Below are 15103 nucleotides of genomic sequence, written 5' to 3' on the forward strand. Positions count from 1 at the left end.
ACATAGGACCATCCTTGGTGACTGGATATGCTCCCCACACAGGTCTGAGTTCTCCCAGCTGTCCATCCTCTGGCCCACCTGGGCTTTGCAGCAAAGAGCAGGCACAGAACATACATGGCCACCACTGGGCATCCTTCTGCCCAGCCATCCAAGTACTTTCCCTTTAAGAAAAGGAGCAAGACACGGGGCACAGAGGTTGTGTGTGCTGTGCAGGGAGCTGGGGCAGCCCAGGAAACCACTCTCCTGGGATCTCTGCATGGCACAGAGACATCTACCTAACAATTGAGGGAATACTTTCCATCCAAAGAATCCATCTCATGGTCCCCTCTTCATTTGTGACACAAGGGAAAATGTGAAGCAGCCAAGATGCATGAATCACTGTCCCAAACAACATATAATGAACTCATAAAATCAAAGGCAGGGTTAGTTTCAACCCGTGCTGCCAGGGCTCCTTGGACATTGTCTGGAATGAATTTAAGTTGTTACAAAACTCTCTGTGTGTTTCTTTTCCCCCCAACCCCCCAAACCATCTTTCTTCTCTCCCTCTTCACACCATGTTTTCCTATGAGCTTCTTTCCCTTCCCTCCCTCCCACCTCTCCTCTCCTGCCTTCCTTCTCTCAGTGTTCACTCTGGTCCCTCTTTCCCAGCCCTTTGTCCCAGCCCTTCTCCTCAATATCCCTTCTTCCCCCAACCATCTGGCTGCCAGCCACATACCACCACCACCTTTCAGAAAGACTCATTTTCAGGACAAAAATGAGACAGACAAAAGTCTTTAGTTGATTCAGCAAGGCCTGTGCCATCTGCTCAGTCTGACATGGCTACACCAAGGACCCCCTGGGCTCCTGCCTCACTGGGAGCTCAGCCCCAGATCATCAGCAGAGGCAGTGAAGGGATGACCTCCCCAGACAGTCTGGAGGACTGGAAAAGTGTGGCCGCATGCATTTGACCATGTGCTCACACTCCTGCTGCCTCACAGGAATTCACAGAATCACAGAATCTCCTGGGCTGGAAGTGACCCTCAAACATCGAGCCCAGCTCCTGGCCTTGCACAGGACACCCCAACATTCCCATTGTGTAGCTGAGAGCGTTGTCCAAACACTTCTGGAGCTCTGGCCAGTTTGGGGCTGTGAATTGCCTTCATCCCTAGAGGCCTGCTCATGTACCAGCACTCCCAAGGAGGACAAGGAGGCAGGCACCTCAATTCCATGACCACTTCAAAAAACAGGGATTTGTTTATATCACAGTGGCTGCTGCTGCTTGCAACTGAGCAGGCTCTGGAGCCACAGGAGCTGCTCAAGGCAAGTTTGAGCAGCAGCAGGCCCTACTGCCTTGGAGACCTGGGCTGGCATCTCTGTGCTGTAGTCATGGTCCCAGCAGCAGGCTGGGGCCCCCAGCCCTTGGGCAGCCAAGGTCCCCTGTGCTGTGCCCAACTGAGCAGCAGAGGCATGGCCCAGGCTGCTGAGGCTCTCTGGAATACCAGCCCAAATCTATCCAAACGCTGAACTGGTTTGGAGCAAACAAGACACAAGCCAAACCTCAACCACAGCCACGCCAGAGTCAGGGTAGCAAGCTGCTCCCGGCTCACACAGGACGGCCTCCATCTGCCGGGCAGGTTTGTGACCTCTTCCCTTGGTGTCTCGCTGGGAACGTCCCTGAAGCACCAGGCACACGCTGTGCTCCGATTGCCACATCTCCCTGCCGTCCCACCTGCTCCTCCAGCGCTGCGGACAAGATGCTATCTGCAGCCGGCAGGGCTCACATTCCTCCGGTGCGAGAGGGCACCGCCCGACTCCTCCCGAGCCCTGCACAAGGCTTGGAGCAGGGAAATGAGAGCAGACGGGAGCGGGGTCCTCAGCACATGAAGATGCTGAGCTAGCTGATGAGGTTTATTTAAAGAGCCCCTTGTGCTAGAGCTAAGCTTTGCTTCTGACTTCAGGCCCGTGAACAGCATTTGGGCCCCTGGAAAACAGCTCTTAAAACTCAGGAGAGATATTTCCCAGGAGAAACCCTCACTCTACAGCCACATAATGCGGCTCAGCAGAGATGCCGCTGGTGGGCTGCTGTGCATCCTTGAGAGGCCCCCGTTGCCCCGAGAGCATGCCGAGGCTCCTGCCGCGGCACAAGGCGAGCGAGACACGAGCTGCGTCCTCCCACCTGTGACAAGCACAGCATCCCTCCCCTGATGGCGAGCACGGCATCCCTCCCGCCGATGGGAACGCACACTCAGCTGTCCGTGGGATCGGTGCGTTATCCGGTGTTCCAATCCCCCGCTCGCGGCCGCCGGAGCCTTTCCCCGGCACAGGCCGAGGTCCGCGGCCGCAGCTGCGGGGGAACGGCTCCACCTCGCGGCCGCCGGGCCGAGCCGGGCCGGGCCGGGCTAGGGGCGCACCCGCCGCTCCCGCCGGGACTGGCGGGTGCCGCGGCCGCTGCGGTCGCGCCCTTGGGGACACGCGTGTCCCTTTGCCTGCCCTGGGGAAGGAGCGTATCGGTGTCATAGCAGTCACTGCAGAGCAGGGGGGCACAGACAGGAGCGTAAGGTGTAGGGGTGACATTCTTGAGCGGTCTGCACACACCGCCATGGCAGGGATGAGGGGATGGGATTAGATCAAGATGAACCAAAGCATGTTCAGGAAAAGGGCCAGGGCTAGGTCTTGCAGCTCAGGAAGCTGATGAGAGAGAGGCACAAAATGAATTCCTGACCCCAGCTGCTTGCTGGATAGGGTGACCTGGGACGTGCTCATCACATTCAGCATTGCCCAGGAATGTTTTCACTGTGAGCAACGCCATGCAAATCCCCTTGCCATGAGCTAAACGTTTCCACAGGGGGATAACATAGAGCTGAAGATGGGCTAGAAGAGCAGGACCTGGAGTGCTGGCAGAACTGCCACTTCCTGGGGGCATGGAGTGTGTTTGAGGGCTGTGTTGCACATTGTCCCCATCCTCTGCAGCATCTTTCCAGTCCAAGACTGGGAATGGCAATGACACCAGAACATGGCCTCGGCACACACTGCTGCGGGTTCAGCATCCCTCCAGCCTTGCTAGCAGACTGTGGTCCCTTGTGCTGCCCCACCTTGGCCTGAGGCTGTAGGCTGAAGCTCCAGCACTGTGCAATGTTCATGCTGGGGTGAGCAGGGGCAGGGCAGGGCAAAGTCCACGTAATATCACTGCAGTGGTTATATGTGTTATATGGAATTGTATGCTGGGTTTGCTGGTGATACACTGGGTTCCATTTCCCCAGGCTACACTCACTGCACATCTTTCAACAAACAAACCTTGTCTCCACCAGGGTGAACAGCCCCTACTGACCTTTCTGGGTGGCAGAGAAGAGCTGTTGTGGCCCAGAGCAGGGCTACAGGTTCCCAGGGAGGACCCAAATGGGCTGCCTCCATATCCCCACAGTGCTCAAACCCTGAGTGCTGCCAGCACCTGGACCCCAGGCTGGGCAGGCAGCCCAGGACATCTGTGTTCCCCAGCTGTGCAGAACAAGAGGAAGGACCCAAATGCATCACGGATGCACAGGGGCCTGCGGGAAGGCTGCTGGTGAGCAGGAGAGGAACCCTCCCCAGGTGGAGGGAACAGACTCCCAAGGGCTGCTGAGGCTCAGGTGAGCCCCAAGCCACTGGTGTGACAAAGTATGGCAGGAGGCGTCTGTACCTCCCCACAAGGTCACATTTCAGTTCCTGGCAACAGATACTGCAACCTGCACTCCAGAAGAAACCATGTGTGGGGACAAATTCTGAGCACAGGGTGGGAAGGCAGATGTGTCTGTCAGGAGACTGATAGTCCCCAAAGGGAGGCAGATAAGGTGCCCTTGGAAGAGTAAATAGCACAGAAAGAAGAGAAATATGAGAATTACGGATTCATCCTGAGGATGACCCAGTGGCTGAAACGGGATCCTCTTCTCTTAGTGCAATGGGAGAGGGGCCTCTGAGACCCTTTCCAGTCAAAGGAGTGTCCTCCCTTCTAGCAGAAAACCTCTTCCTTCTCTAGTGAGGAGGCTGAAGAAGGATGTGGCGAGGCAGTAGGTAGGGTCTCTTCCTTTCTTGTCTGGAAACATGAGCCTTCGCCTCAAGGAGCCGTTCCAACAAGCCGGGATGGGGCTGGTGCTGCCCGCTGTGACACGTTCTCCTTCCTCAGCGGGCTGTGCACTGGATTACAGCTGGGCTCATCAGTAAGCGAGCCAGCCGCGGGAACCGGGCCCCGGCGTCACTGCGCACCGGCGGGGGGAGCACCGGGGCCCTGCGCGGCCGCGGCTCCTCGCGGGGCGGGGGGGCCGGCAGGGGGCGCAAGAGGGCCGCGCACCGACCGTGGGGGCGCGGGGAGAGCGGGGCTCGAGAGATCTGCGCTGCCCGCTATGCGCTGCCCGCTCGGCTCTCTGCGCTCTGCGCTCTGCTCTGCCCGCTCTGCGCTGCCCGCTCTGCGCTCTGCTCTGCCGTTCTGCGCTGCCCGCTCTGCGCTGCCCGTTCTGCGCTGCCCGCTCTGCCCACTCTGCGCTCTGTGCTCTGCGCTGCCCGCTGCTCACTGCCCGCTCTGCGCTCTTTGCTCTGCGCTCTGTGCTCTGCGCTGCCCGCTGCTCGCTGTCCGCTCTTTGCTCTGCGCTGCCCGCTCTGCTCTGCCCGCTCTGTGCTGCCCGCTCTGCTCTGCCCGCTCTGCACTGCCCACTCTGCGCTCTGCGCCCCTCACTCTGCGCTGCCCACTGCTCGCTGCCCACTCTGCGCTCTGTGCTCTCCGTTCTGCACTGCCCACTCTGCTCTGCCCACTCTGCTCTGCGCTGCCCGCTCTGTGTTCTTTGCTCTCCACTCTACACTGTCTGCTCTCCATTGCCCGCTCTCTGCTGCCTACTGTCCACTCTCCACGGTCCAGTGCTGGGTCCGAGCCGCTCTGTGAGCACAAGGCAATGGCCAGGGGAATCCTCGGCAGGGCTGGGCTGGCATTGAGTGTGTGCTGCAGGAGAAGGGGGAATGGGGGGGTGAGGTACAGAGGGTAGTAGAGGGCATCAGGCCGGGGGACGGATGGTTCAAGGGGGTCTTCAGAGCCCCTTCCAGTTCCTAAAGGGCTGGAGCGGGTCTTTACAGTGATAGGACACAGGGAATGGCTTTCCACTGGCAGAGGGCAGGGATGGATGGGGTATTGGGAAGAAATTCTACCCTGTGAGAGTGGTGAGGGCCAGGCACAGGGTGCCCAGAGAAGCTGTGTCTGCCCCATGCCTGAAAGTGCTCAAGGATAGGTTGAATGAGCAATTTGGTCTAGTGAAAGATATCCCTGCTGTGCAATTGGACTGGATGATCTTTTAAGGTCCCTCCAACCCATCTGACAATTCTGTATCCGCCCCACCTGACTTGGTGCTGGTGCTTTTGCTCCAACAGCTTGTGGATGTCTGTGTCCTTTCAGCAATCCTTTTTTGACTGGGAGGCCTAGCTGGCACCAGATGCTGTGGTTTCATGAGGCACAAGGAACAGGAATGGATGCAGAATGGGAGCTTGCAACAGGCAGAGCTTCCTGCAGACCACAAGGTGACAAACAACACAGCGTGCTTGCCCTCTTGTCCTGCCAGACCTGCCCAGGAAGGCAGCAAACACTCGGCGATGTCAGCATGCTGAGGAACACCAACTGGGTCTCAGTCTGATTCCTACCTCAGTGAGTGTTCCATCCCTGCTGATGTCTGTAGCACTCCCACTTGCCAAACCCAGATTCACATCTTTCTCTCAGGCTCTCCATCGTATAAAGAGGGAACAGGGGAAACAGGGGTTCATGAAACAGCTTCTGCCCATCTCAACTGGGTTTTCACTGAAGTAATGCCTGTGGAGAGCAGTCCCAAAACTTTTCCATATGGTGGCCAGCACTTCCAACATCATGTTTGAGTCACGGGAGGCCGGGGGTCCAATGGGTGTGAAAACAGCAGCACTGAGGTTGCGGTGATGCAGCCCCCCAGCTCAGAACCACCCTGGAGCAGCCAGGCCAGGCTGGGTCAGTATCACAGCTCCTGTTCATGGTTGTCCTTGTGTTTCCTGGTGAAGAAAATGCCTTCAGGTCCATCCCTTGGACAATTCCTGCTTTGTGTCATTTCATGATCTTCTAGCCATGCCCCATTTTGCCTTATTGCCTTCATCATCCCAGCCTGTCCCTGGTGCCACACTGTCCTGGCAATGCTGGGCCTTGCTCTGTCCCACAGTGTGATGTGATCCCACACGAAGCAAACATTGGCCCTGCACTAGCATCCTATCTGGGATCTGCACTGGAGCTGCTTTTATGGCCTCTGGCTTGACTGCCCGGCTCTCCAAATGCACAAGTGTCCACGAGAGAGACGGGGGGGCTACAAAACACCCATAGCATTGGACTTAGAGCCGTGATGTTTCCCTGCTCATGGCACAGGTCTCCTCTGTCCTGGTGACTTCACTCTTGTTTATCCACATCCCTGCTGCTGGAATAGGAGGGGAATCCTCTTTAGTGCAACAAGGCAGAGAGCAGCAAACAGCAATTCCCCTGGGGCTCGCGGCCAGCTGGGGTCTGCTCCTGCAGCGAGCATCTGCCAGCCGGCTGGGAAGCTGCTCCTGCAACCTGCTGCCCCAGAGCAACAGGATGTGGGAAACCGGGGGTCCCCGGGAGCAGGGAGATGGTGGGTGGGGGCTTTGAACATAACGGGTGGGCACTGTGCTGGCACCTTGCCCTTCTTCCCACCTCCGGTGCTGCAGTCTTCACATCCATTGCAAGGGCAATTGCAAGAGGATGTTCACCAGGCCAGGCTGGCAGATGTGGGGGCCGCAGGGCTGTGAACACGGCCCCAGTGAGAGAGAGAATCTAGGTCCGAGTTTCCTGCTCTCCTCCACTGCCTTGCACAAACTGATTGAATTAGTTTCACCTTTTTCGTGGCCCGCTCGCAGGTGGTCTGGGGATAGTGGAGCAGCCCCCGCGGGCAGCCCGGAGGCAGCTGCGCTGGGTACGTAAGTGCCCCACTTCTCTCCCTCCCTCCCTCCCCAAAAATCAGAGACCAAGGGCGACTCTGGTGCAGCAGCGCGTGAAAAGCCCCTGCATCACGGGATGGAGCGGAGGCTCCAGCTCTCTCCTTAAGAGGAGCTGCTTCCGCCTGGTAAATGCCTCATTTGCTTTGGGAAGCAGAGGGAGAATAATCGGCCGCCTTGGCTGCGGCAGCGCTGAGCCCTCGGCGCGGTGGGCTACGGCCGGCAGCCACCCGCACTGCGCGGGGATGGACCCGCCGTGGGCTGAGCGAGCTCCCGCCGAGCGGCGGGGCCGGCCGGGCAGCAGGTGGGACCGCGGCCCCCGGGACCCGCGGGGAAGGCTGGCCGGGGGAGGGCTGCCCGCCGCTGGGGCGGCCCCGCTCCCGCCCGGCCCCGGCCCTGCCCGCTGGGCTGCCGGCGGGGCGGAGGGCGGAGGCAGGGCTGGCAGCGGCGGCGGGCGGCGCACACGCACACACCTCCCTGCATGTGATTAAATGGCTCGAAATCTGCTTCTGATTTCCTCGGGGAGGTGACTTTTCCCTTCTTTTCAACCCGGGATTTATTGGAGTCTTTTTACTCCACGTCCAGGCGGCGGTCGGGGCTCAGTTTCTCCAATTCTTGCTTTTCTTTTCGTTTTTATTTTTTTTTTAAGGGGTGTTTTTTCTTTTCCCTTCCTCTCCTTTTTCGCCCTCCCCTGCCGCTTCCCCCTCCCTCCCGCAGCCGAAGCAGCCGCGGGCGGTACGGTGGAGCGGGCGGGAGCGCGGCCGGCTGCGGGCACGGCGCTGGGACCCGCCCGCACCGCCGGGAGCAGCGCTCCCGCTTTCCACTATTTCGCCTTATTTCGTCCCCAACGCACGATTCCCTGGAAATTTGTTATCATTGTTTTTCCCCCCACACACCCTTTTCTTCACTTTTTTTCCTTTCTTCGTGCTGCGGCCAGCACCGGGAAGGAGCTACCCCTGCCCGCCGTCCGCCCCGCCGCGGCCCCGGCTCCTCTCGCCGCCGCTCCAGGACCTGTCGCCCAGACCGGCCCCGCTACCTGCCTGGCCGCGGTAAGCTGCGCTCCCAACTTCCCGGCGCTCCGGGCTCCCGCTCTCCTCCCCACCGCTCCCTCCCTCGTTGCCTTTTATTCCTCCTTCTCCCCCCGCACTCACCCTCCCTTTATTTCCCTTTCCATCCTTTCACCGCCGAAAACGGGACCTCCCCGCAGCGGGGCCGCCTGCCCGCCGCCGAGCCCGCTCCCGTCCCCGGGCAGCTCCGGCCGCCGCCGCTCCGCACTCTGGCCCGGCCCGGCCCGGCCCGGCCCGGCTCGCTGCCACCGCCGCCCGCAGAGCCGGCCCGGCTGCTCTCGGCGCTGCAGGGAGCCCGCAGTGTCGCAGCCCCGGCCCCGCTCCCTGAGCTGCGGCGCGGGCAGCGGCGGGAGCCCCGCCAGGCCGAGCCCGCGGTGCCAGCCCCGGCTGACCGGGCACGAGGCTCGCACGTGGTCCCCTGCCCGCCGCTCCCACCGCGGGCCCCGCTCCGCCGGCACAAAGCCACCTGGGCGGGCGGCACCGCTCCTGTCACCGTCCCCGGCCGGGTCCATCGCTGCTCCCTTCCGAGCACGGCTGCCCCGAGACTCCCTGCGGGCTGGGTCGGCTCCCTTCGGAAACGGCTCCCGTGGGATGTGCTCTGCTCCACGGCAGTTCTGGAGCCAGACTGGGCGAGACCCTCGGCACTCCGAGCACCTGACCCTTGAACTACAGCTGGGGTGAGAGTTCCGGCCAGTGAATGTGGGAGCGAGAAGCTTCACGGGAAGGGAAGCTGAGCTGCATTTGGTGGGTTTGCTTTTGCTTTCCTCTCTTGGAGCTGCTGAAATCTCATTTCCTCAAAACACTATCCTGCAGTTTCCCTGGCCCACTGGAGAGTGGGTGGGTGGAAATACTTTTCTTGGGATGAGGGCTAACTGGTGTGATGGGGACGTGGTGCTTGGCAGTCTGCTGTGTCACCAAGCAGGGAGGGTGAGGAAGGGCAGGAGTAACGAGCTGCTCTGGCAGGGCTGGGTCCTGCTGGCTTGATGCTCATCTAGGCAGCACATGGGCATGAATACTCCTCTCTCAAGGGAGCTCATCCCATGAGCATATGGGATGTAAGCCAGACTGAGCATCCCCACCTCCATCCATGCCATTTGTGTTGGACCAGTAGCCAGGCTGACAAAAATCTGAGTGCAGACATGGATGTGCACATCCTGCATGACTGGAAATGCCACAGACCCTTCTTCCCCGGCCAGGTTTGCTGTTGCCTCTCTCTCAGAGCCGGGAGAGGCTGGAGCTCTCTCTAACCCGTGGAGAGGGATGTGGCTTCGGCCGAGTGCTGGAAACAGCCTCCAAGGTGTTTGGATGGATGGATGGAGGGCAACTTTTTTCTGTGTTTCTGCAATATCCCATTTACAAAACAGAGGGAGCTGCTGTGCTGCTCTGACACCTGTTTGGAGAGGGCTGATGAGGGGACAAGAGATCTAGCAGTCCAAGAGCAGGGTGGGCTGAAAGGGTCCCAACACCCCTTCCTCTTCTATCTGTGCGTGGAAGAAAGGTCCCTGCAGAGAGGAGGGCAGGTGTAATGCCAGGCTGGGAAGGAGCTGATGTGTGTCTGCAGGCTGTGGAAGAGAGAAGCCTGGCCTAAGGATGCAGCTGAGCACAAAATGCTCACCAGAAATGCAAGCTGCTAGGCATCCAGGCTGAGGAGCATTTCCACCACTCTCTGAGCACCAGAACAATTGTGTTTTCAGTCTGGGCTGGATGGAATGGAGGGCCCACCTTGGCTGGCTGCCGGCAGAGTGTGACTCTGAGAGGAGCTTTCCCCAGCCCTGAAGAAGGAGGTGAGCACCAGTGCACACCTTGGGGGGTGTGCTGAGATGTCTTCAGCAAGGAAGCAGCCCAGCATCTCGAGGGTGTTGTGCAGCACCTCTGCCTCCTGTTCCCCCACCCTGGTTAGCCAGGCCCTGCCCCATAAGGAAGCAATTATTTTGTGCCCCTTGGAGCCCCTCCCTGAGCCTTGCACTCGGTATGGAAATGCGACAGATTTTCCATATTCCACTTTGCCCCGTGATGTTTAAAAACGTACACGACAGCTTCTTCCTAATGCTGCAGGCTTGGCTGGCACTCAAGCAATAACAGACTGTGGGACACCAGGGGCATGAAATATCGTACCAATAATCAGAGAGGGGGTAGAAAAAAATGAGATGTCAAAGTGCAGTGTGTTTCCAGCCCGTTGTTGTGAGCCATCCTCTGCCCAATGTGAGAGATCTTTCAAGGCTGGCCAAATGTTGTCATTTCTGAATACCATTTTAAATATTCATCCAGACTATTTTCAACATCTGTGCCCGGCATGTTGTGAAAATGCAATGAGGGATGTTATGGAAACCAGATCACTTTATTCTCATATGGAGTGGAAAGGAGTGGAAGCAATGAGGACTTCTGGACTGGAACTCTGAGTTCCCCAGTTCCACCGGCAACTTGCATCCGCTGGGAAAACCCTCTGCACCTTGAGGGATGTTGCTGAGACCACTCAGCAGAACCAAGCGCTGTGGTAGGAATGTGCAACAGGGTTCGGGAGGCTGCAGTGGGGTTAGAGTTGAGGAAAAAAAAACACTTAACTGGTCAAGACGTAGTAGAAGTTAATTAATGGGGTAGAAAAAACCATAGAATACCCTGAGTTGGAAGGGACCCACAAGGACTATTGAGTCCAAATGCATCCAGGCAGTGACTGCTTTTCCTGCAAGATCAAGGGCTTCAAATGCCTCCTTAAGCTGCTGTTGCATTGGGAACTTTAGGAGGAGATCTCCAGCTTGCAGTAGCCAGGGGGTGCAAGGAGCGTTGCAGCAAAATGGGTCCAGGCTCGCATCATATGAGTGATACTGAGCTGAAACCTCCTCTGCCCCAGAGCAGGACCACCTCTATCCAGGGGCCAGTGGTGAGCAGAGTGGGCATGGGGGAGCCGGCAGGACACCTATGCTGGGCGTTGGTCCCTCCTTCCTGTGGTCAGCATGGCTTATGAGTCACAGAAACTGGTGAGCGGGGATGTGTCTGAGCATCCTGCATTTGACAGCTCCATGCGCGTAGCAGCCTAGCCTGGGGACTGTTTGTTTATGGCGGATTTCTTTTTTCTTTTATTTTTTGATTGTTTTCGATAACCTTGGAAATCCAGGCTCTGTTGCTGCCTTTTGTAACATCAGGCTGCAACTAATTCAAGCCAGGCCAGATCCTGACCACAGGTATGCCAGTGTAAATTTGAATGGAGCTGCTTACGTCTTGGTTTGGCCCGATGTGAATGGAGTTACTTCGGGCCGATGCCAAAGCACTGAGGTCAGAATCTGGCCCATCCTTTCCTGTGTGCAGTGTAATTTGTCCGCGTCTCCTGGCACCGCCGGGGTATCGTATGGCTTGTGTAATTCTGGCTCTGACCTGCCAAGAGTGCATTGCAGTATCCATCACCTGCAGGGCCTGCTGCAGGAAGATGCTGCTGTGTGATTGCCCCCCTGAGCTGTGCCCGAGGGGCTGCGCGGAGCGGGCAGCCCTGCGGATGTGGGGCCATAAGCACTCAGAAGCTTCTGATACTTAAATATCAGGAGGGATGAGGGAGCTTGTAAAGGAAAGTGAGGCATCTCCTTTGTGCCATTAGCCGTGTCCCAAGTGGGCACCAGTTGCTCCATTAGCGGCTGGGAAGGCGATTAGCACTCCCAGCCACACTGCATCCCTCCAGCTTCTCCCAGCACACACTCCCTCCCTCTGGAAAGCTGAGCCGGACCAGTACCTTGGCTCCATGGAGTTTTTCCTTTCACTTTAAATACTTCTCAGTTGTGTTTTTATATCCCAGAAACACATGGAATGATTTATCCACGGCCGGAGCAGAGTTTGGGCCTGATTCTGTTTGTTGGCTGGAGGAATTAAGCTTCCTAAAGCTGGCATCGGCATGGTGGGAGAGGGACTGGGTATCCAGGGACCCTGGCAGCCCCCCAGGATGGATCTTGTTCATGGGCTGGGGCAGAACTGCACAGGGTGGCTCCCACAGCACATGTGGCAAGGGGGTGCAGATGCCCTCGTTACAAAGGGCCTGTAACAAGGTGGAAATGTGCAGATTGTAGCAGCAGATACACCCTGGTTAAGGGACATGCTCTGGTCATTTGTGCCTGGTTCAGCTTCTCTGAGCACATAATTTCTCTTCTACTTTGGGTCCTGTCCCATCCTCCCAGTGGCTTCCTTCACAGAGGACATCTGAGGTGCTGGTGGGCTTTACTGGGGATGACACAGCTCAGGAGCGAGCAGTCCTCTTGGATCAGTCTTACCCAAGAGTCTTAGTTGTTGGACCCCCTCAAGTACTCAGGTCCTTTGGTCCTTGCCCAGGAATCTCTGCCTCCTGATCCATGGATTTTGCTGTGTGTTTGTGCCTCATATGTGTGGGTGGCCCTATCCCTGCCCCATGCTGCACCCAGGACCTGATCTCTGCGCACAGGCCAATGCAGCACCTCACGGGGACCAGTCATTCCCATCTCAACCAGTTCCAAGCGAGGCCACATCTTTTCCTCAAGTGGTGCAATTCCCCCACGCACTGTGCTGTCCTGACCTGGAGGAGAAATGCAGTGGGCTGCAGCATGGCAGCAGCATCAGCGCAGGGGCGTCAACATGGGGAGCAGCAGAGGTCCCTGGCAGGAGCGCAGCACCGTTCCCCTGTCATTCCTTGGGGCTCTCCCATCCCTTTCCAGGGCAGTGCTGGCTGCTCAGCTTTAGCCATCACCTGCCCTGTAAGCCCACATTTTTCCAACAGCAGAGCACCACTCGTGCCCTCCCCTCCACCTTAATTAGAGAGGGCTGCTCCTGTGCTGCAAAGGTCCTGGGATCAAATCTGGTTAACCTGCTTCCCTCCCTGCCCTGTGTTGTTCTACCTAATCCTGTAATTACTTCAGCAAAGTTGCTGTGGCCCCGGTCTGCCAGGTGGTGATCCTGGGCCTGCTGTAGGCACCAGCATCCACATTGTGGGAAGTTTGCTCTCCTTGCTCTGCCTCACCTGCTACACTTGACTCATCCTTCTGTTTTGGGGACTAAGCACCTACCCCACGGCTCAGCATCGGGAGATCCAGAGCTCCAGGCATGCATCTGCACCCAGGATCACCCTCAGTGGCACTGCCTTCTGCAAAGATGATGGAAAAGAAGCCCACAGTGGCCTGGAGCATTGTCCTGACAAGTCTCCCACAAGGCAGGGAAACACTGCTGATCGCTCTGGGAAGTGTGTGGTTGTAGAGAGAAGGGGTGTGGAGGTGTTGGATGTGGAAGCTCATTTTTTTTTAAAGCACTTCTGAAGCGCTCTGGCAGCATGACTTCCTTCCAAGCCGCACGGCTGTTAGCATTCCCGGGGTGGAGGAGTGAGGAAATCGCCCACCTCAAAAATGCAGCCGCTTCTGGGGAGGAGCTGGAGGACAGCCGCTTCCTCGGGAAGGGTGAGCCCGCATTGCCCCGGGCCATGGCTGCTGCTGGTGGCAGGGAGCTGGCAGCCACCCGAGAGCCTCGCTGGGGGCACCTTCGGGATGCTGTCCCCGGGAAAGGGGCTCCATTGCCCATGTCCCTCCTCATGCCGGTTCCAGGAATGAGCTGGGCTGGATTCGGCACCCAGGGATCATCTCAATTCTTTCTGCTTAGTCAGCAGTGTCTCCATTTGGTCTGAACCAGGGGCAGCAAAAATGGGAAGTAGAAGGGAGGGGTGGTGCAGATGGGGACCAGGGAGAGAAATACCCACTCCCAGGCCTCTCTGGCAGCTTGCCGGCAGTCCAGGGTCATGTTGAATATGCATGAAAGGGAGCAGATTGCAGCTTGCCCTCCTCTCCAATACGGAGGTGAGGCCCACGGAGACCACTGGCCCCAGCTCTCTTTCAGGGGGATAATGGGGTGAGCTGAGCACGGAGCGTGCGTGCCTGTGTGTGGTCCTGCGGATGATAATGATTTCCACTCCTGCCCTGCCTCCGCAATGCTGATGTGCTGCTGAGCCACTGCTGGCTCCCCGGTGGCTGCTCCCCGGCAGCAGAGCCACCAAAACTCTGACACTGAACCTTGGGGACTTGTGCTTTGGTAAGACTGGCAGGAGGGGCAAAGCTCCCCACTGGGGCAGAGAGGATGAGCAAGAGATGCTCGTGCCCCCGTGCCTGCCTAAACCAGTCGTAACCTAATCCTGGGTCCTAGACCTGCTGCTCCAGTGCTCATAACAGCTTCACCTGTGGCCTCTCCCCTGGCTACCAGAGATGCTGTCACTTTCCCCTGGACAAGGGTTTCCCCATACCTTTGTGTCTCACCGGAGAGGAAATTAAAAGACCTTTTCTTGAGCATGTCCCTACTCCTGTCACCTTGCTGCCGCATAGCAGAGAGGAGGTGGAGGAGACTCTTAGTTGGCAGGGTTTAGTAGATGTCTTGTTCCATACATCCTGATTCTCCCTGGAGTGGATGGATGCGGCTGCTGAGGACCCCTGGGGGTTTCTCCTCTCTCCTCGTGGTGCAGAGGTTTTCCCACAGGGTTGTGTCCCTGCTAGTGCTGCCCTGTGGGTGGTGGCATGGGAGGTGATGGCTGCAGCACCTGACTGTGTGCCCTCTGTGGGACGTGCAGTTGGAGGGGGAGAGGGCTGGCAGGGCTGAAGGTGCTGTGCTGGCTTCTGTGGGTACGTGCACGGCCAGGTCTCACCAGGCATTGAGGGGGTCCATCAGCAGCCCCTTTACTGGGTGAGAATTCAGGAGCTGGGCTCTGCCAAGGGGCTGGCAGGGCTTTGTGCCCACTGTGTTCTGCTCAGCACCAGGCAGGCGCTGGGGATCATCCTGTCAGGATTGTGTTGGGGTTTCACCAGCTGCAGCCTTTGCTCAACAAGCAGATGCAGGGTCTGGCAGCAGCCATAGCTTCATCTCCTGCCCTGGAGGCAGCTGCCTGCAGTGGGGCCAGAAGTCCCAACAGGGCTCTGGAGGCTGCCTGCAGTGGGGGAATGCTCCTCACTGCCTGGTGCTCATGGCATGGCACCTCCTGTGCTGTGGTGGCTGCTACATCTCTGCAGTCTCTAATCTTGCAGCCACACTCCTCAAGCAATGCGTTCTCAATGCTCTGGGTACTCCAGGGACAGTATCCTTTGTCTTGCTGGCAG

General features: G+C 58.1%; 1 protein-coding gene across 5 annotated transcripts in view; it reads left to right on the forward strand.

Annotated features, from left to right (window-relative positions):
* Positions 1-6989: 6989 nt before the first annotated feature.
* The window catches only part of NTN3 (netrin 3), a 33092-nt gene continuing 24978 nt past the window's right edge, over positions 6990-15103 (forward strand). Inside the window, exons 1-2 of one of the 5 annotated variants that reach the window (XM_074552818.1) lie at positions 6990-7088; positions 7898-8009. The gene's annotated coding sequence lies outside the window, so the exon portion shown is untranslated. The other 4 variants (XM_074552815.1, XM_074552814.1, XM_074552817.1 and 1 more) reach the window with 4 other exon arrangements.

The sequence above is a fragment of the Zonotrichia albicollis genome, chromosome 16, assembly GCF_047830755.1.
Source record: "Zonotrichia albicollis isolate bZonAlb1 chromosome 16, bZonAlb1.hap1, whole genome shotgun sequence".
In the NCBI taxonomy this organism is placed as follows: Eukaryota; Metazoa; Chordata; class Aves; order Passeriformes; family Passerellidae; genus Zonotrichia; species Zonotrichia albicollis.